Source organism: Rhincodon typus, chromosome 2 (genome assembly GCF_021869965.1).
Source record: "Rhincodon typus isolate 14 chromosome 2, sRhiTyp1.1, whole genome shotgun sequence".
Classification (NCBI taxonomy): Eukaryota; Metazoa; Chordata; class Chondrichthyes; order Orectolobiformes; family Rhincodontidae; genus Rhincodon; species Rhincodon typus.
The window spans coordinates 57,861,383-57,887,115 of NC_063333.1; the positions used below are offsets into that span (position 1 = coordinate 57,861,383).

Genomic DNA, 25,733 nt, shown 5'->3' on the forward strand with positions numbered 1-25,733 from the left:
CTGATGCTGCTTGGCCTGCTGTGTTCATCCAGCTCTGCACCTTGTTATCTCAGGATGTATGACAACTCCTGTTGTTATCTGTTGGCCAGAGCTCCCTGATTGAGGCTGTTAATCTGGTCCAATCAGGGAACTCATTCTTTGAGGTCCACCCAGTTGACCTCATTACAATCACTACAAAAACTACTCACAGTATTCCAAATGCGGTCCCAGCAAAACATTGCACAATTTTTACAAGATTTCTTTATTCCTCTAATCAAAGAAGAGTAATGCACACTGAACATTTTTCCTCGACAGACCATGTAGAGGCCTCATTTCCTAAAAGTTAACAGAGAATTGTTGACTGTAGCCTCATAGCTAAACATCCTTTTTTGTCTCGCTCCCACCATACCATCATCTCCACACCCACTCTGACTGACAATTTCCTTTAATTTAGAAGCAAAAGAAGGTGCAAGTTGCTCTTGATTTTCTCAACCACAGTACTGCCATTTGCTTGCTTTCAGATGGCAGACATAGAATTGGTTGAACGTTTGAACTGAAAGATGTGCCATTGACATTGAAGTACTGAGAGATTAATCTTTTGGAGCAATGTAAATGGACTTGAACAATAACCGCACTTGAAATGTAATTCATTGACAGGGCAGCACTTTGAGCTTTCCTGAGTATGTGATAAAATGCTACGCAAATGCAGGATCTTTCTTCAAAAACACTGACATTGAATTAATAATTTACCTTTTGAAGTAAATAAAATGAGAGTTAATACCAATACCTTGATGCAAACAATGCTTTGAAGGACAATTTCACTATACAAAGTTCCCTTGAAAACAGTTCTTGTTTTTGTAGAAATGTTTATGAAATGAAAATGCTTATTGAAACTCAGTGACATGATGTGTACAAATGCCACTGCTCCTAAAATTTAACTAATGCACATGTTCTTTTGAAAAGTTATATTATTAATGCTTGTTTCTGGCTATTGTGCTCTGGATACCAACCACTTGCAGCTAGGTAGTTCACTACCACCTATCCTTTCTATGAAAATCAAAGAGGCTGTCTAATTATCAGTGGCAGAGAATAAAACAGGAGGAGTCTTAACAAGAAGAGGCACTTGTCTCACATAACAAGGTGCAGTTTATTGTTTGATAGCAAAAGGTACAATTTACATTAACTAGTTAGGCTTAATTAAATAAATAATCAGGGCCTAGAGATGGTACATTATCTCCATTGGAACCTCTTGGTAGACTGTCCATTTCTCCATCCAAATCATCACCAGATTTGATGGAGCCGAACAAAACTTTTGACATTAACTGTTTCAGGACCATTCCCTGATATACCTAATATGCAGCAAATATAATGATCAGTGTGATACACACAGGAGGAAAAGCTTGGATGGTATGGGAAAGAGAAAATACCAAAGACTAATTGACCTAAGCATTTTGTCGCTGAACCCACTGTTGTTTGTTCAGGAGAAGCATAGAAATATTGAGCCTTTGAATATTTGAAGATATTCTTCAAATAGCATGCCAGAACACTGGCTGAATCTTATATGGCTAGGCTATGTGGCTCGGGAACAAATGCTACCTAGCAATTCAGTATCTATCTGTCGCTAATCACTTAACAGAGAGAAATAGATTGATAAGGTCATTCAAATTAAACAAGCCAAGCTCATAGAATAGAATAGAATCACTACAGAGTGGGGACAGGCCATTTTGGCCCAACAGGTCCACACTGCCCCTCTGAAGAGCATCCCACCCAGACCCATTCCCATTCCCCTAATGCTGCATTTCCTCATGTCTAACCCACCCAACCTAAACATCCTGGGGCACCATAAGCAATCTTAGCATGGCCAATCCACCTACCCTGCGTATCTTTGGACTGTGGGAGGAAACTGGAGGACCCGGAAGAAACTCACGCAGACATGGGGAGAATGTGCAAGCTCCACATAGACAAGGCTGGAATTGAACCTGGGTCCCTGGCGCTATGAGGCAGCAGTGCTAACCACTGAGCCACCATGCTGCCCCAAAGCAGAGACTGCATCACAAGTCTCTAATCAGGACACCACGCATGCAACTAGCAGCAAGGATCCAACACACTTGGTCAGTATGGGGATTGAACCCATGACCTTGGCATTATTAGCACCAAGGTCTACCCAGCTGAGCCAACCGACTGCCACAGCTCCTAAGTTTGTTTCTAGAGGAATAACAGAGAATATATGTTAAAATTGAATGGAACTTTAGAAAGGCAAAATATTGTGCACAGCTCTAGTCTCCATGTGATATCAAGGATATATAGTTGTACAAAGAAGATGTGCAATAATAAACGATAAGTGACAACATCTCTAAAACATAGGTTCAAACATTCAACCTACGTTATTCATTTTTTAGTAGTGTTCTTTCCATGAAATGACATTTTAAATGGAGCATCTGTGATTGGCTGTTCAAATATATTTGCCCTCTTCTGGCTTAGATTTTGACTTAGATGGTTTATGTGTTCACAGAAACCTACATTAGTACTTTAACATGTCTGTTGCTTTTGTATGTACAACTCTGATTTTACATCTTGCACTCACTCATATGTATAACACAGCTCTGTAGTCTTGCTTTTCACAATATGAGGAATTACATGGCACAAATATACCTCAATTAGAAATGAGGAACCAGTAATATTCAGGGTCAGATTAGAATGGAACTATAGCAATGTAAGGTAACTGTTTAGCCCACACTAAAAACTGGAATCAAATAACACACAACCTCCCTTGCTTCAATGATATTATCTTCTAATTTTTTCAAGATTTGGGAAATGTGGATGATATATTTCTAGCTGGTCAACCCCAGTATATCCCTGCAGAAGTTCCTTCAATCTATGTCCAGGTCCAACTATCTTTACCTACCTCTAATTTTACAGTAGGGCAGGTGAAGCCGAGATTGAACAACTGTCTTTGCTTCCCCTTTTGAGGCAGTTAAGAGGATGACTAATGACCACTGAAAGTCCTTTCCCACTCAGCATCATTCTTTAGGCCATCAAGGAGAGGTCAGGACAGAGAGGGGGATGCCTGAAAAGTCACTGTGCTTGGGCCTTGAGTCACCTACTTCAAAGACTTGTTTCCCACAACAGACACCTCTTCGCTCCACGCCAACATCCCACAAACTTTGCATTACAGGTTCTGTCATGACCTCCATACATCGGCCAGCCTCCCCAATAAGAAACTCCTCCCTTTCTAAACACCCAATAGTCTTTACCTCCCCAGCCCACCATAGGTCTACCCGCATCTACCAGGTCCTAGACTCCAAAACTTTGAAGGTGGAATCTCTTGCAGTTCCTGTCATGGCCACTGTGCCATTGGTGTTGCTAGAACTATAGAGCTAGTGGCCAATCAGGTCAGCGGGCAGAATTCTGAGATTTGACATCCTCCTGAGTGAGGGGCAGAAGCCCAGTACTTCGGCCAGAGCCCTGGTGATGTTCATTATGGTTCCAGGCAGGATACCTCAAGATATTAACAATTAAATGTTTACAAGTTAACAAAAAGAGAGTTTATTCATTCCTACGTACAAGAGGAAATACTTATACAATGAACATACACAGATTAGAAATAAGTAGTGCATCCAAATAGATTAAAGGAAAGGAAGGCTACATGGATCATTCTCTGAATTGTTCATGAACACAGGCAAGATACTGACTCAGCCATTATTGGGTTGCACTGGTAGTGGTGACATTGGCAGATGAATAGTTGATTTTCAACTCAGATATAACAAAGCATAGAGCTGAAGGAACACAGCAGGCCAGGCAGCGTCAGAGAAACAGGAAAGCTGACATTTCGGTCGGGACCCTTCTGATTTTGTAGGCTGATTGAAGTTCTGTTGATCTAATCCCCCCCTTTTTCTTTTTGTTGATTTACAATTCACCAAAGATCCTCAGACAGCATCTTCCAAACCCATGACCACTTCCATCTAGAAGGACAAGCAAAGCAGATATATAGGAACACCACCACCTTCAAATTCCCCTCCAAGCCACTCACTATCCTGACTTGGCAATATATTGCTGCTCCTTCATTGTCGCTGGGTCAAAATCCCTCCCTAATGGCATTGTGGGTCAACCCACAGTAAGTGGATGGCAGCAGTTCAAGAAGGCAGCTCACTACCACTTTCTGAAGGGCAACTAGGGATGGGCAATAAATGCTGGCCAGACAGCAACGCCCACATCCGACAAAATGAATTAAAAAAAATAAAAGTGAAAGAGATTCAGTCTTTTCTTTATTTGCAGTGCAGGGTTGCTTACTGGCTGTTCTCAAGCTGCGACTTCCACAGTATACTAGACACACAGAATACTAGTCCACAACAGCCTAGTAATAATAGACAGACTAGTGTTAAAGCTGTCCTTTTAACATCTTTTCTGTATATTCCTAGAAAGGGATAACAAAGAGACTGTCTGCTGTCTCAGGGAGGTGGGTGGAGAGAGAAATGGAGGTGGATGGGGGTGGCAGTAGATAGTCAACACTTTCGTTATCTCAAGTCTCTCACTCTTTCTCTCTCTCTGCTCAAAGCTTGTTTGACACCTTAGGTGTCACATTCTATCAATCTTATACACAACTTTTGCCAGCCAACCACTGAATTTATATCTGCAGCCACTTTGTCTCTACAGCAGTCCTCTATTGAAAAAAAAAGTTTGGATTTAAGGGCTAGAATTTTTCCTGACATTTAGGGATTCTAACTTATCATCATAATGTCTGTCTCCAGCCAATCAAATCACGTTGCGGTGCAAAATGACTATGGGGCAGCCACTATCAATAGCTGATTCCCAGCTGATTCATTGTGTAGAAGTGTAGGAATCCTCACCATACAGAATATCCTGTCTCTGGACAACCAGACTTTACAAATAACCGATCTTAGGCACCAAATTTAGAGCTTAAACAAAAGAAAATTATTGTTAAGAGCGTAATTTTCGCAGAACACAGATAAGCTAAAAGGTAATCTATTAAATATCAATGATCTAAGTCAAATTTTCTTTGATTATAAACTGCCAATCACGAATCACAGGCACAGACAAACAGACACATTTAATGGATAAATTTTTAAAAAGTAAATGAAAGAATTATACTTCTCCAGTTCAATAACTATTTCAACAATGAATACAAGGCCTTCATGAAAACCAGGGAGAATGGGTTATATTACGGGCACACAGGACTGCTTGAATTCCAAAATCACCGGTCAATGTAAACAGCATTTGCAGATCTTTGGAGACGTTTACTTATTTCTTACGTCGGGGATTCTTTTAACAGAACTTTCATCAAGTCAATTACTGGAAAATAACTAGAGAGAGAAAAATCAAACACATAATCCAATCCCAAAGCTCCCAAACAAAATTGCCTCCTGTTGAAAATCCAGTCAGAGCCAGTTCACACTTCTGTTTTCTCTTTTCTCTCAACATTCTCTGTGGTTGGCTGATCAGCACCATTCCTCCTTGACTGACCAATTCAACATTCAACTAACTGCCAGTCCCTAAGCACAGAAACATTCCGCTACTGAGCAGCAATTAGTCTGCATTATCTTCTCAGGCAAGCTTTCAACAGCAAACATGTCTTTTGTTCTTTCTTCTGTTAAAAAAACAAGGTGCTATTCAAAGTTCAAATTTCAATTCTCTACTGCAAGTTCCAGTGCCAAATCAGAGAAAAACAAATGAAAATTACCAATGGTCGCAATAAATTATTTGAAGAAGATATAGGTTCTCTTAGTGCCCTCAACCACTGTCAATTTAAAAGTAACGATTCACTATGTAGGCTGCTGAAACAGAATACTAAATGTCTACATAACAACATTCACTGCATTCAAAGCATGTCAATGTGTCCATGTGAAAGGCATGTTTCAAATACAAATAGAATTTATTACATAAGATAGGATAGTGAAGAAGGCGTTTGGTACGCTTGCCTTTATTGGTCAGTGCATTCAGTATAGGAGTTGGGAGGTCATGTTGCAGCTGTACAGGACATTGGTAAGGCCACTTTTGGAATGGTGCGTGCAATTTTGGTCTCCCTGCTATAGGAAGGATTTCGTAAAAGTTGAAAGGGATCAGAAATGATTTACAAGGTTGTTGCCAGGGTTGGAGAGTTTAAGCTACAGGGAGAGGCTGCGTAGGCTGGAGCTATTTTCCCTGGAGCATCGGATGTTGAAGGGTGACCTTATAGAGGTTTATGAAATCATGAGGGGCATTGATAGGGTAAATAGACAAAGTCTTTTCCCCAGGGTAGGGGACTGTAAAACTTGAGGGCATAGGTTTAAGGTGTGAGGGGAAAGATATAAAAGGGAACTAAGGGGTAACTTTTTCACACAGAGGGTGGTGTGTGTATGAAATGAGCTGCCAGGGGAAGTGGTGGAGGCTGGTGCAATTACAATATTGAAAAGGCATCTGGTTGAGTAGTTAAATAGGAAGGGTTTAGAGGGATATGGGCTAAATGCTGGCAATCGGAACTAGACTTATATCAGATACCAGTTTGTCATGGACGAGTTTGACCGAATGGTCTGTTTCCATGCTGTATATCAACATGACTCTATGACTCTGTAACGGTTAATCTCAGTCAATGCTGAATATTCTGTGGGAAATGTAATGGTGATGGTTGGTCATTGTCATTACAATGTGATGTCAGAAAGGCAAGAAGTGGCTTTAGGTCAATCTGCACTGCTATTTTCACTGAGTTATCAACTTCAAATGCATCATGTAGGGAGATACCAAGCACTGACCTGCCATCTTTCTGGTAGAAGGAATGGAAAAATGACAAATCTTGAGCCTCTGCTGGTAGTTGTCCAGAAATGGTATAGGAGAAACTAAGGAGTTTCTTCCTACAGCCAGGAGATAGCGCAGGAAGAACGAATTAAGGGAAAAGGGAAGATAGTCTCCTGTTGCCACAAATTGAACAGGCTTCTTTTTTGTGCACATTATGAAGCAATTCAAATTGGCATCTTAACAAGAGATGAGATTTGAAAAACTACTCAATGGTATCATTACATTTATAATATTCTCTTTGAGAGACAAAGTGCTTTTATTTTGGTTTTGAGTGCTCTTAAAGAAAAAGATTAACTTCAATGACAGATGCACTAGGATGTGGAATTATATCTGTAGTGAAAGACAAACCGTTGTATGACAGTTAGTGCATTGAATGAGGATATACAGTTCAATAACAAGATACACAGAAACTTCTGCTTGTATACTGTAATCCAAATCATTAGTCTTTAAGCAACAAAGTGCTCTTGATGGTCCTAAGAGAGAATTATTTTCCAATACTCAAAGGTTAGCTATGCCCTCGTATCTAGTCATGGCATTCTTTTCAATGCCTTAGAATACATTTCGTCTTCCAATTTTAATCTGATTACAAGTTGAAGTTTGACAGCTTCTTAAATGTAATGTATTTTACTGCAGCTGTATTTTCCTAGAAAAAACATTTTTCTATTAAAACATAATGAGATTTCTGTAAGAATCAGTTTGGCACTTTGAGCAAGGGATAATGTAACTGTGCTAGTGTTTCAGTGGAAAGCTTTCCAGTTACAAAACAAATAATTCTGCCATTTTAAAATTCTGCAGATAGCCAAGAATAAATTTAAAAGAAAAACCTGAGACCATTGAGATACAAGATCTCACGAGGAGTATAACAAGTAGCACAGCAGAAGTATCCACAAGACAACAGGTATTAATTGTACACATATTCTACATACAACGAGTTTTTTAACTCAACAATATAATTTTGACAAGCATGAGATGGTTGCGGAAATCATTACAAACCTTTCTTGCTCATCACTTTATCCTCTCAGTTTAGAATAGTAAATGTGATACTCTTTACAAGCTCTATCAGAACAAAAACAAAATACATTTCAGGTAGGGTACTGGGTATGACTCTAGGGTAGCCATTACAGTTGTATTCCTATGACTTGAATTAAAATACAGATCAATAACATAAGAATCGTTCCATTCAACTCTTGGGATGACATTGTGTCTTTAAGAGATGTGTTCTGTCCTGTTTCTCTTGCAGAGGGATGTTGTCACAGTGATACCAAAATGTCTCCTTCAAACAGGCAGCTGGGAAACAGCTTTGAGTACTCCCTGAGTGTATTTTCTAGTAAGACAAAAGAATCTTGAGTGGGCAGGGATCACATTCACACAGACTTAAAGGATTTTGCAGTGTGGAGCTGGAGGAACACATTCTGAAATCAGATTTCTGAAGAAGGGCCCCAACCCAAAACGTCCGTTTTCCTGCTCCTCTGATGCTGCTTGGCCTGCTGTGTTCCTCCAGCTCCATACAGTGTTATCTCTGACTCCAGCATCAGCAGTTCTTACTATCCCTAAAGGATTTTGGTTTTGTTTTCAGTCGGTTGGTAGTTTTTACTGGTTGCTGGAGATGAAAGCTTGAGTTCTCCGTTGCTAGAGTAAAGTCTTAGACAGAGAAGCTTCCTCTTAAAATCAAAAGGGTCACATTGTTTCTTTTTGGCGTTTCTTTCTCCTGGACTGGAGAGAGACAGCATGTGAGAACAATAACAGTGTTGCTGCGTTACATTTGCCAAGGGGGTGTTTATGGAATGCTGCCTACATTGGAATAGTTGACGATTGGTGGTTAAATAATACATTATCTTGTTAAGTATTTTGACAGAGTAAAATTCTGCCAAATTCTTCTTTTCATTGCATTTTAACTCTGTTGTAAGAATAAAGTGTGTTTTGATTAAAGCTTAGTGGAGGACGAATGGAATCATATCTGGAATACAGCGCCTAACACTTGCCTTTTAAAAAAATATAAAAGTTTGGGTCTAGGCTACCTCCATAATATCCTTTGGAGGTTCTGGTCTGATCGATAACATTATTAAGAACATACAAGTTAGCAGGAGCAGTAGAACACTCATACTCTCAGTCTTCTCTGCCATTTTATAAAATCATAGATGATTATTCCACATTCCTGTTCTAAGAGTCCTGCAACAGATGAGTCCAGGCAATCTCATTTTGATTCTGACACACCATGAGGTGACTTCATAAAATTTGTAGAGCCAGGTAATGTCACTCAATGACCACTGTATGGTACCTCTGGGAAATAGAAACACCTAACATTGGTTCAGTTAGAACTCTTTTAAGGGTGTGACTGATTGTGAGGACCCATTTCTAACGATGATTTTGGAGTGTTTTATGCTAACATAGGCTTCCAGAAATGAAGGCTGCTCCATTATCCCATGATAACAAAAATTTTAAAACGTAGCAAAATAGATATAAAGGTTGTTTAAATCAATAATTGACTCATTGTTATGAAGGAAGACAGGAGAACAGTTGAATGAAATTATCTTTAAACAAAAACAGTAAAAACTATTTTAGCCTCCACCAGTAGCTGAAATGCCGATGAGCAAAGTACAGATTTTATGTTGAATGCAATTAAAGCGATACAGACCAATCTTAAACTCTTTATTGACTTTATTCAGATACCATACATTGCCAATTGTGGCAAACAATTGACATTTCTTTCTTGGTTATTGCATGATATAATAGGTTAAAATTGGTCACTGTCAGCTATATCTAGACAGTGATGAGAATACATGTTCTAATATATTATGGTACTAATGTGTGTCTGAATGCGGTTCCTATGGTTTAATATGTTAATGTTTGATAAGTGCATAGTATTGGTGGCATTTTGCCAATCAACAGACTGATTGGCTGTGTAAATAAATGTTAATTTCTACAACCACTGCTTGATCAACCTGGTTGGGACAGATCTGTTGGATTTCCGAGGAAGGTGCCAAACAATTACATTCAAGTACAAGCATCTTGCAGGGATATTTACATTACTTATGTAATATAGTTAGCAATGGGGAAATATTGACTTAAGTTGCGTTGCTGTCTGATCACCTAATTTTAATTGGGAAATCTTTGTTTCATATTTCCTTTGAAGATATCCAAAAACAAAAGTAATTTGAGCTCTAGTTTGGTTTTCTTACTACATGAGATTGGATAGCCTGAGGCCATCAGGCGTAGAAATTCAATTAGAGTGCTTCATGGCAGCCAACTAAGATGGAACCATACTTCAAAGATCAGTTTTAAGTTCAGTCTTAACACAGGCAGACCACCTTGTTATTTTAACAATTCAAGGAGAATAACATATAAAGGACTGCAAAATAACAAATGGTACTAATTTAACTGTTTAATGTTTAAATTTACCTGTGTAACCTAGAACTGATCTACCAAAATCAAGATGATAATGTAGTAGATTCCAATTATCCAAAATACAGTGACCATGGATCTCTGTTTGGCTCCATAGTGCTTACACTCTTCAATTAGATGTAAGCCAGGAAAAGACAAGCTCAGATTGCTAAATGATGCAAAGTTTGCTTGGATGTTGTTGGAGGTTCTGAATCCAAGGTGAATATCTGGCAAAAGCTAGAACATAACATTGATAACTGTGATAAATCAAACATAGAAAAGTAAAAATACTGTCATTCTAAAAAAAACATAAAATGTTGCAACACATAGGAAGCCATTCAATGCTTGAAAGTTTTCATCAAGGTTTCCAATTTAAAACATTGTGATGAAAGGTGTCCAATATGCAAGTCTATAACTTCACACTTGGTTCGTGTCTGCTCCAAAGCCCACATAAAGCTTTCAGTCTTTGGACTTTGTAAATTAAAATCAATCTTTGATTACCTTAAGCCAAAAAAAAACAAGCTAATGACTCTCAATGCTTACATACTCTGTCCATAAAACAGCACAACAGAAACAAGCTTCCAGCAGTTTTACACACACTTTGTGTTTGGATGTTAAAATAGTGGCATAGGGAATTGTTATTTTTCGAAAAGGTTTAGTGGCAGAAAGGAGTTGTTACTTTTCTGAAAGGTTTAAAAATAAACTTGGTCAGGCAGCTTTTTCCATATGTAATCCAATGTGTGTTGGAGAACAGGGAACTCAAGAATATTTTTTAAAAATTCATTTATGAGATGTGGCGTTCGCAGATCAGGCCACTGAGAAGATAGTGGTGAGCTGACTTCTTGAACTAATGGAATATAGTTTGTATTGTGCTATTTTACAACTGTGTATGTAAGCATTGAGAGCTAGTTGCTTGTTTCTGGTTCAGAGTAATCAAAGATTGATTTTAATTCACAAAACTGAAGACTGAAAGCTTTACGTGGACTTTAGAGGAGACAAGAAACAGGTGCGATGTAATGCAGTTGCAGATCATGGCATTAGGGACATCATTATTCCATATTCTATATTTGGCACAGAGCTTTAATAAAAACAGAATATGTTGGAGAAACTATTGAAATGGAAACATCCTCTCTGCAAAAGAAAAAGTACTTTTCTGACTGAGAAGTAGTGTTCCACAAGGATCAGTGGTGGGACCTCTTGTTTGCAATATCCCTGCTTATAAATAATTTGGATGAAAACATCGGTGGTCTGATTAGGATGTTTGCAGGCACCATGAAAATTGGTGGAGTTGTGGATGGTGAGGAAAGTTGTTAAAGGATACAGCAGGATAATCATTTGTAAAGTTGGGCAAAGAAATGGTGGATGGAATTCAATCTGGACAAGCACGAGGAGATGCATTTTGGGAGGCGAAATGCAAAAGGAAAAATACAATAAATGAAAGGACCCTTTGAGGCATTGATATACAGAAGGAACTTGGGATCCAAGTCCACAGTTCCCTGAAAGTGGCAATGCAAATGGATAAGATGGGAAAGAAGGGAAATGGTAGGCTTGCCTTAATTGTTTGGTGCACTGAGTAAAGATGTTAGTAAGTCATGTTGGAGCCATATAAAACTTTACTTAGGCCACATTTGGAGTCTTGTGTGCAGTTCTGACCACCACACAGCAGGAAGGATATGGAGGCTTCAGAGTGGGCACAAAAGAAGTTAAGCAGGATATTGCCTTGATTGGAGTGTATTAGCTATAAGGTGAGATTGGACAAACTTGGATTGTTTTCATGAGAGCATAGGAGGCTGAGGAGCGACTTAACACAAGTAAATAAAATTATGAGAGGGATGGATAGGAATGACAGTCAGAGTCTTTTTCCCAGGGTAGAAATGTCAAATGCCAGGTACTTTAGGTTTAAAGTGAGAGGGGAAAATTCTAAAGGAGATATGAGGCAAGTGTTCTTTACACAGAGGGTAATAGATGAATGGAGCATGCTGCCAGGGAAGGTGGTAGGAGCAGATGTGATAGCAATATTTAAAAGAGGCATGTAGATAGATCCATGAACAGGCAGGGAATAGAGGGATATGGGCCATGTGCAGGCAGATGGGATTAATTTAGGATGGCATGAAGGTCAGCGCAGAAATCATGGACCAAAGGTCCTGATCCTGTGCTGTACTGTTGAATGTTCTATAGCCTTTAGCTTTGGTAGATTATAAATTGTGCAATCAATGCTCCCATTCTGTAGCTTATAGATGGGTGGGTGTATGGGTTTTTTTGTGTGTGTATGAGTCTGTGTGTGAATCTCAAAGTGCCTGAGGGTGTGCATGAAAATTGGGCTTTTTAAATTCTTTTACTTTGATCTGTTTATGCAAAAGATTAAAAAAAACACTTATCTTTAAAAATATTGAAGGTAGCTTGTTTGTCTTTTGTTGTCTCAGCACATAAACAGATAAATATTAAATGAAGTGTATCCTTTTTGAAAAATACCTGCTGTTGTCAAACAAAAATTCAGAAAATAGGGAATACTTCCTACTTCTCCTCAAATCATCTTTTTCTGACAAATATTCCATTATTTGATCGAGAACTGGTAAAACTAATTCACCTCCCTCAAGCATATATCTGTTCACAAGCCAGACAAGAGCGAAATCTGCGAACTGTTGACGACAAATTCATCATCATAGAATCCCTACAGAGTAGAAACAGGCCCTTTGGCCCAACAAGTCTACACTGAACATCAGAGCATCCCACCCAGACCCATCCGCCTAACCTTCACATCCCTGAACACTATGGGCAATTTAGCATGGCCAATTCACCTAACCTGCACATCTTTGGACAGTGGGAGGAAACTAGAGTGCCCAGAGGAAACCCACACAGACATGGGGAGAATGTGCAAACTCCACACAGACAGTCGACCAAGGGTGGAATTGAACCTCAGTTGCTGGTGCTGTGAGACAGCATGGCTAACCACTGAGCCACCGTGCCTCAAAAGTTTAAACTATGTAGTCTTCTAATCATTGCTTGCATCCTTCAAACAAAAGAAAGCATCAACGTTAATAAACCAAATACTTGCTCCATCTCTCACCTTTCTGACCTCTTCCCTCCTTAAAAAGGATCATTCTCAAAATTCTCCATAAAAAACTTATTATTTTTTAACACACATTTGTGACAAAACTGTCCGACAAATTTTAGTTTCACATTTCTTTTGCAACTGAGCCACATGTGCAGTAAAGGTAAATTGTACAAGCTTTTATGTTCATTGTTCAGCCTTCAAAATTAGTGGAGAACTAGAGAGCCTTGAAAGTTTCACAATCAAGCAAATTGCTGACTATTAATGCAACCCGGAGTTAGAAAATGCATCAGTCACTGTCTGCGAGCAACAAAGTATTTTCACTAATAAAGTGGAAGAGACCTGTTTTTTAACTTGCAGTTTTTATTTGGAAAGAAAGGTTTGCATTTGTGTCTCATGTTTCACAAGTTCAGAATACCCTCAACATTTTAAAGCCAATGGATTACTTTTAATTGAAAGTGCAGTTACAGTAGTTACATAGAAAATATTGCATATTAAGTTGTAAAAGGAAGGTAAGTTTTACATCAATACTGATGTTTTATTCAAGTGTTTAAGGATTTTTTCATAGTTTTATATTGCAGCATTATTTGACTGGAGATTTGAAATTGGTATCTGCTTTGAATCTGTACAAATTTACAATGCTGAGTTTTCTATGGCACTGATGCTTAAATGCCAATTATTTGCTTATTCCTAGCATATTGTTGATAAGACAGTTGATTTCAATTAAGTTAAAAGGTACTGCAGTCCAGTGCAAAGTCAATTAAAAAAAACAAAAGACTAACTTCTCAAGGATGTTTTATCATCTGTCTGAATTTGGCATACCAGTACATTGGAGATTTCAGGGCCTCCTGCGACACTGTTATACTCCTAGCCTGGGAGGCCTGGGTTCAAGTCTCACCTGCTCCAGAAGCGTGTAATAACATCCATGAACAGGTTGAGTAGAAAAACAGGTTTCAGAGATTTCACTCTCATCATAATAATGTTTATTTAGATTTGACATAAATATTATCAGTCAGCTGTGAAGCCACAGCGTTCACTGTTAACCTTTCTAAAGGTTGACCATAAAGATCCAGTAACCTCTGTGGCAAAGACCTAACTCCAATTTCCCGAATCTGGCACAAAATCCAGAGGACATTTGAGGTGTCCAGCAGCAGTAAGGTCGCATTGACAAATTCTCACAGATAGAAAGTTAGGAAGTGAATCACACTGAATTACTCTCTTTTAATTTTAGATTTTTAAAAAAACTTATAGTGAAATAAATGTTTGGAACATAAATAAAGGATTGAGGTAGAAACTGAATAATCGTAAATGTATCTGATGGCAAAAATTGACATTTAACAATCATCAAATTACTTTTTCAAAATCAGTGCGGCAATTTTAAAGTTATGGAGTCAGAGTCATACGGTACAGAAACAGACACTTTGGCCCAGCTAATCCATGCCGACTTGGCTTCCTCAACTGATCTAGTCCTATGTGCCAGCATTTGAACTATATCCTTCTAAACCCTTCCTATTCATGAACTCATCCAGATGACTTTTAAATGTTGTCATTGTTGTCAAATGTTGTCAGCTTTCAACATTTCCTCTGGCAGCTCAGTCCATAAACACACCACTCTCTGCATAAAAGCTGCCCCTTAGATGCCTTTTAAATCTTTTCTCTCTCACCTTAAACCTGCACCCTCTAGTTTTGGACCTATCCTGGGGAAAAGACCTTGGCTCTTCACCCTATCCATGCCCCTCATGATTTTATAAACCTCCAGAAGGTCACCCCTTAGCCTCCAACGCTCCAGGGAAAATAGCCTCAGTCTTTTCAGCCTCTCACTTAGGTCAACCCTTCCAATCCTGGCAACATCCTTGTAAACCTTTTCTAAATCCTTTCAAGTTTCACAACATTCTTCCTATAGCAGGGAGACCAGAATTGTGTGCAGTATTCCAAAAGTAGCCTAACCAATGTCGTATACATGACATTCCAACTCAGATAATCAATGCATTTGCCAATAAAGGCAAGCGTACCAAATGCCTTCTTCACTATCCTGTCCACCTGCCACCCTACTTTCAGGGAACTATGAACCTGTACTCCAAGGTCTCTTTGATCAGCAATACTCCCCAGGACCTTATCATTAAGTGTATAAGTCCTGTTGTGATTTGCCTTACCAAAGTGCAACACCTCACATTTATCTAAATTAAACTCCATCTGCCACTCCTCAGCCCATTGGCCCATCTGATCAAGGTCCCATTGTACTCTGAGGTAACTTTCTTCGCTGTCCACTACGCCTCCAATTTTGATGTCTTCTGCAAACTTACTAACCAAATCTCCTATTTTCATATCCAAAACATTTATATAAATAACAAAAAGCAGTGGACCCAACACTGATCCTTGTGTTGGTCACAGGACTCCAGTCTGAAAAGCAACCCTCTACCACCACCCTCTGTCTCCTACCTTCAAGCCAGTTCTGTATTCAAATGGCTAGTTCTCCCTGTATTCCATGTGATTTAACCTTGCTAACCAGTCTACCATAAGGAACCTTGTTGAACACCTTACTGAAATCCATATAGGTCACATCCACCGCTCTGCCCTCATCAGTCCTCTTTGTTACTTCTTCAAAAGAACTCAATCAAGTTAGTGAGATACAATTTCCCACCCACAAAGCCGTGTTGACTTCTCTAATCAGTTCTTGCCTCTCCAAGTACATGTAAATCCTCAGGATTCCCTTCAACAACTTGCCCACCACTGAGGTCAAGTCTAATGGTCTATAGTTCCCTGGCCTTTCCTTACCACCTTTCTTAAATAGTGGCATTACATTAGCTAACCTCCAGTCTTCTGGCACCTCACCTGTGGCTATTGATGATACAAATGTCTCTGCAAGGGGCCCAACAATCACTTCCTGAGCTTCCCACAGAGTGCTAGGGTACATCTGATCAATTGTTTGGATCTCTCTTACAATCTGCCTTTCTGCCTACTTTTGTATCAGCAAGTTTAGCTACAGTACTTTTACTTCCTTCCTCCAAGTTATTAAAATATATCAGTTGTCCCAGCATTGATCCCTGTGGAACACCGCGGGTCACTGGTCGCCAACCTGATAAAAGAACCCATTATCCCCACTTGCTGTTTCCTGCCCATGAGTCAATTCTCTATCCATGCCAATATACTACATCCAACATCGACTCTTATGAGCTAACCTTTTGTGAAGTACCTTGCCAAACATGTTCCAAAAGGCCAAATACAACACATCTCTTGGTTCTCCTCAATCTACTCTGGTTGAGACTTCCTTGAAAACCTCCAAAAAGTTAGTCAGACACAATTTCCTTTTCATGGAGCCATGTCGATTCTATTTGATTAGATTATGATCTTCTACATATTCTGCTAATACTTCCTCAATAATTGATTTCAATACCTTTCTAACAATAGATGTTAGGCTAATCAGCTTGTTGTTATCTGATTTTTGCCTCCCTCCCATTTTGAATTGGGGTGTCACATTAGCAGTTTTCCAATCCTCTAGTAATTCTCCAGAATCCAGTGATTTTTGGAAAACCAGTTTTACATCTTTCAATAAAGTATAACTTCTTGAAGGTTTGTTTTTCCAAAACACACAGCAATTTCTAATTGTTTCAAGACTAGGAGAATCTTCACGGTATACCTTCTGGAGAATTGTGGAATCACTGACAATTTCTAAGTTTTAATTTTTAACTGCACATACGCAGGCTGCCGAAGCTGCTGTTAGTTTCAGACCAGTAATGACAGCAAATGCTGAATGTTTCATCAACTTTGCATGCGAAAAATTGTATGGGTGTTCGTGCTCGAAACATTTTTCACAAAGGCAGGACCATTTTTGTGAAAATAAATGTATGCCAAACTAAGATGTTAATTATCCAATTGTAAACAATCATCACAGAGCAGCATTGTGTGGAATTTACCCTCAGAAAACAATAAAACTTATCAAAAAAACCTGGGACTTTTTTTTTCTAACTTGCTTACAATTCATATGTGAGAGTGGACCAATGAGACCTAGTCTGATGACCAGCTTAATTAAGGAGCAGCTTGCCTTGTCTTCCGACATCTGCCCTTCTACATCCATACACTTGCCAGGAATCTCGGGTGAATCAAAGCAGCAGCAAAAAAAAGACCAGAAGCAGTAATTGCCTCAAACCTACATGGTGTAAAGCACATCCAAAGAGACCCAGGTCAGCCTGTTGTCAAAGGTGATTGATTTGACTAATCCCCATCTCTGGTGAAAGTGGCATTGAATAAAACATGAGCTTTCTAAAATACAACCCTGTTATAAGAGTAATCACATCAAACACACTTTTTGAAACATAGCAAATTTCCCATTTTTTAAAGCATGATGCAAACAAACTTTATAGGTGAAATTTTGGGCCCTGAATGACATATACCACAATGGGAATCTGTGAGAAAAATTGCTTAACCTCATGGAGGGAAACCCTCCATGAAATATGACAAAAATTCCACAGGCAAAATATGGTGAGATTCAGCCCTACATCTCTGCTAATTCACAAAGAATGAGAGAATATCTTAACATCTTGAAATCTAGAAAGGGAAACACCAATATTAATTCATGTGCCTAACCAATTATCATCCAAATGTATGGACTAATGAAATAGACACTCCTTCCTTTACACTTGAAACCAAAATATTTTTATTGCTCGAACGCTAAGTCCTTATCAGCCGCAACAGTGCTTATCTTAAACAGCACACTCTACTTCCACACCAAGGTGAATTTATAAGACTTGACCCTGTCTTCTGATTAATAGAATTTTATCTTTTACAGTGCACCATATTGCATAAATTAACAACTGTTATATTTTACTGTCATTCTTTGACAGACTGTGTTTTAGTTTTAGATTGGGAGTATTGTTTTGTGTGTAGTGTCAATATTTCAGGGTTATCCATACTTGTGGATGGAAATTACTCGATGTTGTGCTCCATCCACTTCTACCCTTTCCCCAATGCCCCCTCCCACAACCCACACACATTTACCACTACTAATCTCCAATCTCCTGTTGCTACTAGAAGGAATTGTACATTACTACACATTGTCTGCAGAATTCTCACAGGATCAGAAGTTATTTTTCAAAGTATGCAGTGGTGCTGATTTTTTTCTCCCAGCAGTCTTGGGAGAAATTTTGGAATATCATGTGGGGTGGAAAAACTTCAAACAGTGGTGTTGTGGTGTCAGGATATGGAGGCGAATTCCATGGCCAATACTTCAGGAGGAAAGGGGAGAAATGCAACAGTAAGAGAAAGAGGGAGGAAAACACTAACATTCATTACGAATGGAGTGTAACTGAGGACTAAGTCTAAGGTGGTGGGAAAGAGAGTTGAATTATTCATTGAGAAGAGGGAGGAGGAGGAGGATCATAAAATTAGCTAGTGTTGCCAAGTTGGTATAGTACTTGTGGGCCGGAAGGCAGGACGTTAGAATTTGGTTGTAAAATCATAGAGGGGAAGAGTGCGTCATCCCTTTAAAAGATGCGTATTTTTAGGCTTGGAGATTAACAAAAAAATGGCTGCAGGCAGCAGCAGATGCACACAGAGTTCTTGAAATTGAAACATTGTATCAAAAGGCTATATTGTTAGCCAGCAAAGCCAAGCAGCATTTTTACCAAGACAGCAGATTTTTGAATTTAGCCAATTAATTTAAACCGCCCCTAGATACCAAAGCCAAATTAAATTTAAATTTGATGATTCTGACAATGTCAAACCAATGCTATTGCAGGAAATTAATGGTCATCAAGGGTATAAAAGAAAAGGGAATTTGAAAATCACTACGAGAGCAAACTGCCATCTATTAAGAGAACAGCTCTCAACAGCCATCGACTCTAAAGAAGGAGAAAATCTATAGATCTCACAGAAAACTCTAAGATCTCAGAGTAAGCACCATCTAAATAAAGGTACTATGGCACTCTTAGTTAATATTTCTGACACAAGAATTCAATGGAAGAAGGTGTTCCTGACTGGAGGATAGCGGAGAAGGCAAAGAGCATTCTGGAAGACTTATTCTGGCTGTAACTTCTAGATTAAGATTTTTTAAATTAATTTGGTTTATATAAGTAGTACTTATATCTATTGAAACAGTATACCATTAGAATTTTGTTTTGTTCAGGAATAGTTAGTAGTTAAGGGGGAATTGTTTGGTTTGTAAGTAGATCTGTTAATTTGTTAACTGTTACAGTTAGATAAATAAATTGTTACTTGTTGATTGTAGAGTGACTGTCAGGAGTTCATTTTATTTCAACTCTCCTTTCTAACAGATAGGGAGGTGAGAGCCATGTATACCACTTTTCACATTTCCCTTAATAGATTACAAGGTGAGGCGAGCCTTTCTGGGTGTTTTGGTTTTAATTATCAGAGCGGTGTCGACCACTCCTTTGTAACAACTTGCTTAGAATAAACAAAGATTGTGCATGCGTTACCTGGGAGAAGAATGCAAATTGCCAAAGGATGGATCTGGTATTTTAAAGTGGGTAACGGATGAATACATCAGCTTAAACAGTGCGGGAAAGAATGATAAAGAGAAAAATGGAGAATAATGCCAAAGAGTTGGCAGAAGAAAATATTTTGGAACTTTCAGAGGTGGGGCATCATTTGTAAAGGGACAGGTGGAAGAATTATGTTTTGGAGTAGCTTTGGAATGGCTGTGACTATTTTGTCTCTTGAAAAGACAGATAACACTTGCATTCTGTCTAAAATGGTTGGGTAATTGGAATAAACAATATCAATAAGAGCCTTGTTAGAGCAGGGCATCACATGCATGTGTTGATAGATAGTCAGATAATTTCCTACACTCAACTCAAAAAGTATTTACTCTATGATCTACTGAAAGTGGAAATTGATTGTGAGTTCATGAGACCAAGAGGGCAACTGAAACCTTAATGAACAACAGGTCCAGTCATTCACCTGAATAAATGAGATTTAAAGAAAAAAGAAAAGGCACAATGGAAAGAATTGTTACTGGGAACTGGTGAATGGATAGTAGACAGAAGAGGGGTTGCAAAATTGGATATCTCGGCAATCATACCATACACATTGACCCTCTGCCACTGCTGGCATTTACATGGATAGCCTTCTTGTCCATGGTGCTGTTGTACTAAAGGGAGACTGTTCTCAACAAAGATCCTCTTAAGGTATTCACTCATCTGCTGTGGTCCCTCTTCTTCACTGAATATGCTGTCTCTCTTTCTCTCTTTCCCCCTTGCCTCTCTCCCACCACCCCAACAAGGGCCATTAAATGGCTGCAGGACACATCATTGGCTTGTTGTTGAGTTTTCAACAAGGACGACAGCACCATTGCCTCCATGTAAAATTCTGATAAAAGGAATAACAGAGTGAGTAAGAGACATATTGTGAGAGAAATAAAGAAAGATAATAAAAGAATGGATTAAGAGAGTAAACAAAAAGAGATAGAAAGTAAAGCACAGAAAGAAGGTAAAGTAAATATTTACTTTCATTAAATCTCTCTAACAAGAATTTATAACAAGTTGTAATAAGATTCAACAGTTTAATTTATTCACTTTTTAGATCAGAGAGGTTGATTAGCATTGTATTAGCAATTAGTCACACTTTTAAAGGGGTAGTAATATGGTTAACCATGAGCCCAACTTTCTGCAATTATTTAGTTTGAATTTAACATGCAAGTCAAATCTGTTTTCCAAAAAAAAAAGCACGGAAGTTGAAGCTAAGATGCTGATTGTGCAGCAGAATTCAAGAGCACAAGAAATAGAAGCACTGTTGGCTGTTTGGCTCATTGTGCCTGCTCATCTATTGAACAGGATCATGGATGAACTTCTACATAATCTACTTTCCCATCCTGTTCCTTTGTCCCTTAATTCCCTTTATCCAATTTATCGATCTCAATTTTGAACATACAAACTGATCTCCACAGTCCTCTAACATAAAAATTCAATAACATTCACAACTCTTCAAGTGGAAGTAACCAATAGAGTGGATTATTATTCTTGTCTCATTGAGCGAGTTGTCCTTCACCTAACAGGTTATTAGAAGCCCAATAACTAAACTATATTCTGATAAATAAAGCCGCGATCTGATCAATGTAAGTTCTGTATGACAGCAACTTGATTGATTCCTTCTTCCTCAATTAGAACGAAATGACTATTGGCAGTTCAGTGAAATGCACTTGAATATCTACAATGAAAACTTTAACACAATTTAGAATTGTGTATCTCCAAAAATGTAACTGCTTTCATTTACCACATGTCTGTTGCCAATTTGTTATACGTGGCAAGTGGCGAGTGTGTTGGAAAATAATGCTGTAAACGGACCTCCCGCAAAGCAAAGAGGCCAGTGGCAAGCTGGCGGCCTTTTGCAATTAAAGGAGGCTTTTTCCGTGGTTATTTAATGCAACCACAGCAATAACATCCCTTTCTCATTCATTTCTAGCATGTGAGTGTCACTAGCAATGATATCAATTTTTGCCCATAACAATCTGCCCTTCAGAAAATGGTGATGAGCTGCCATTTTGATCCGTTTCAATCCATACAATGTTGGTTATATTCACAGTTCCAAGATTTTGACCTGGTATTAGCATCCCCTTTCTTTTATCCAGTTTCCCAAACAATCTCACTGGCCGGGTGTGAAATAGAACAGACTCTGACAAGGGAAGGATTTCTAGTTACAGGCAATCCAGCAAGGATCAGAATAACTGAACATCATAATGATTCCTGATACTTCAGTAAAATCAGTTTGGGAAAGAGACCTGGATAAGCTGCTCACTAATTTGCAGACTCTTACCTGGAGATTCTGCTGAGGTAATGAAATGAGGTGATGTTCGCCAAGGATGGAAGGAAAGGGCAAGCCTCTCCAATCAAACAGGTATGGATGGAAGTGGCAACAAAAGGAGTAGCAGGCCAGTGGTTCCTTGTATAATAATATGCAACACAAATGAGGTAAATAGATTCCATTGACTTAAGACTCTCCAGTGAGATAACTTGCAACTCAAGTATTATATATTTCAATAAAGTACAGAGGGTTTAAGGCCAAGTCAATACGCATCCCACAGTCAACAAAAACAGATTATCTGGTCATTATCACTTTGCTATTTGGGGGAACTTTAAAAAAAGAACACAATAAAATTAAAACAGAAAAAACTGCGGATGCTGTAAATCAGGAAAAGAAACAGAGGTTGCTGGAAAAGCTCAGCAGGTCTGGCAGCATCTGTGAAGAAAAAATCAGAGTTAACGTTTCGGATCTGGTTCTGAGGAAGGGTCACTGTACCCGAGATGTTGACTCTGATTTTTTCTTCACAGATGCTGCTAGACCTGCTGACCTTTTCCAGCAACTTGTGTTTTTGAACAGATTAAAATTGTCGGATTGTCCAGTGGGATAGATTTTGATCTCCAGTTATAAATTCTCTTATGGGACTTGGGCATTGCTGGCTGGCCAGTATTTATTGCCCATTACTAGATGCCTGTCAGAAGGTGGTGGTGAGCTGCCTTCTTGAACCGTTACAGTCCATATGCTGTAGGTTGACCCACAATGCCATTATGAAGGGAATTTCAGGATTGTGGCCTAGTGACAGTGAAGGAGTGATCATATATTTCTAAGTCAGGATGGTGAATGGCTTAGAGGAGAACATGAATATCATGGTATTCCCCTGTGCCTGTTGCCCTTGTCCTTACAGATGGAAGTGGTCGTGGGTTTGGTAGGTGCAAAAAATCATTGATGAATTTCTGCAGTGCATCATGCAGATAGTACACATTGTTGCCACTAAGTGTCGGTGGTGGAGGAAGTAGATGCTTGTGGATGTGGTGCCAATCAAGCGTGCTGCTTTGTCCCAGATGGTGTCAAGCTTCTTGAGTGTTGTTGAAGCTGCATCAACCCAGGTAAGTTGGGAATATTCCATCATAATCCTTACTTGTGTCTTGTAGACAGATAGTAGACAAGCTTCGGAAGTCAGGAGGTGAGTTACTTGCCACAGTATCCCACTTCTGACCTGCTCTTGTAGCCTCCGTGTTTATGTGGTGAGTCCAGTTGAGTTTCTGGTCAATGGCAACCCCAAGAGTATTGATCGTGGGGGATTCAGTGATTGTAACAGCATTGAATGTCAAAGGGTGTTGGTTGGGTTGTCTTTTATTGAAGATGGTCATTTCCTGGCATTTGTGCAGCGTGAATGTTACTTGGGACTTATTAGCCCAAGTCTGGATATTGTCCAGATCATTTTACATTTGAACATGGATATCTGAGGAGTTGCAATTGGTGCTGAACATTGTGTAATCATCAGCAAATATCCCCACCCTAACGTTATGATGGAGGGAAGGTCATTGACGAAGCGGAAGTTGATGGTTGTGCCTAAGATATTACACTGAGGAACTCCTGCAGAGATATCTGGAGCTGAGTCGACTGACATCCAACAACCTCACCATCTTCCTATGTGCCAAGTATGATTCCAACCAGGGGGGAGTTTTCCCTGATTCCAATGATTTCAGTTTTGCTAGGACTCCTTCCTGCACTCTCCATTGAACCAGGGTTGATCCCCTGGCTTGATGGTAATGGTTGAATAAGGGATACGCTGGACGAAGATGTTGCAGATTGTACTGGAGTACAATTCTTTTGCTGCTGATGGCCCACAGTCCATGAATGCTCAATCTTGAATTGCTCAATCAGTTCAAAGTCTGTCCCACTTATCACAGTGATAATGCCATACAACGTGATGGGGGTATTCTTAATGTGAAGGTATTACTTCATCTCCACAAGGACTGTGCGGTTGTCACTCTTACCAATACTATCGTGGACAGATGCAACTGCAGCTGGCAGATTAGAAAGGATGAGGGCAAGTATGCTTTTCCCTCTTGATGGTTCCCTCACCACTGCCACAGACCCAGTCTAGCAGCTATGTCCTTTCGGACCAGACCAACTCAATCAGTAATGCTGCTGACCAGTCTAGGTTGTGGACATTGAAATCCCCACCTACAGTCCATTTTGTGCCCTTGCCATCCTCTGTGCCTCCTCCAAGTATTTTCAACATGGAAGAGTACTGATTCATCAGCTAAGGGAAGACAGTACATGGTAATCAGCAGGTGGTTTACTTGCCCATATTTATCCTGAAACCATGAGACTTTATGGGTTATGGAATCAATGTTAAGGACCTCCAGGGCTACTCTCTCCTGACTGTAAATCACTTTTACACCACCTCTGCTGGGTATGTCCTGCCAGTGGGACAGAACATATCCAGGGATGGTAATGGTGGTGTCTGGGTCATTGTCAATTGGTATGATTCCATGAGTATGACTATATCAGAATGTTGCTTGCTTGTTCTGTGAGACAGCTCTCCCAATTTTGCCATTAGACCCCAGACACAAAAAGGAGAACTTTGGAGGCCTTATTTTACAATTATATTTCTGGTGCCTAGGTCAATGCCAGGCAGTCTACCTGGTCTCATTTCTTTATTGATAGAGCTGAATGGCTTGCTTGGTGTCTTCAGAGAGCATTTGAAAGTCAACCATATTGCTGTGGGTCTAGAGTCACATGTAGGCCAGACCAGATGAGGATGGCACATTTACTTCCTTGAAGGATATCAGTGAATGAGATGTCCTTTTCCAAAAATCAACAATGGTTTCATAAAAACCGAAAGAACTGCAGATGCTGTAAATCACGAACAAAAACAACGTTGCTGGAAAAGCTCAGCGGGTCTGGCAGCATCTGTGAAGAAAAAAACAGAGTTAACGTTAACTCTGATGAGCTTTTCCAGCAACGTTGTTTTTGAACAATGGTTTCATGGTCATTATTATATTCTTAATTCCAGATTGTTTTCATGGAATTCAAATTCCAACAGGATTCAAACCTGGGTCTCCAGAACATTCGCTGAGTTTCTGGATTAATAGTGTATCGATAAAACCACTAGGCCATTGCCTCCCCACCATTGTAAAACAATGAATCAGAGTGGAGTTGTTCATATACCACATTAATAAAATGTCTTGATTCCAATGTTACTGGAGGACTCCTGGTCACTGCTGTGATAATTCTGTTTCCCAGATCCTTGTGGTGCAGTTGAAAAGTTTTAAACGAGACTGAATAATTGTGCCCCTGTGTAGAACTGGGTGGACATCACCCCCATTTAACTTACCTGATTAATTATCAATAACTATCAGAGAAAGAGCATCTGTCATCCATCAACTGGGATTGGAATTAAACTAAAATTTCAGAGGTAAAGAGTAGTGTTTCAAATCAGTGTATGCCAGTCAGTCTTTGTTATATTGGCTTCTGAATTTCTTCATGTGATGAACTGAACCAAGTATTCCTTTTATTAAAAATTAAAACAAGAGAAAAAGAAAATGGATCCCATTTATATGATAATAAGTAACACTTTAAGAAAACACAGCAGGGCATTATGCTCCTTTAAATTGTTGCATTATTTATGACAAATAAACAGGCGAGATTCTGTGGTGAAAAGGTCACAAAACATAATATTGAGATAACAAGAACTCATTATGAACCTGTCAGCCCTGGTTCCTGATTGCGAGAAATATAGAGAACAAAAATAGAAACTTGAAATGCAAAT

General features: G+C 39.2%; 1 protein-coding gene and 1 non-coding gene across 2 annotated transcripts in view; one reads left to right on the forward strand and one right to left on the reverse strand.

The window, feature by feature from the left end:
- The window catches only part of LOC109913433 (contactin-associated protein-like 2), a 1,704,267-nt gene that overhangs the window by 1,158,921 nt on the left and 519,613 nt on the right, over positions 1-25,733 (forward strand). The window lies entirely within an intron of this gene.
- Positions 2,089-2,162, reverse strand: trnai-aau. Its single transcript has one exon. It is a non-coding gene; the product is annotated as a tRNA-Ile (tRNA).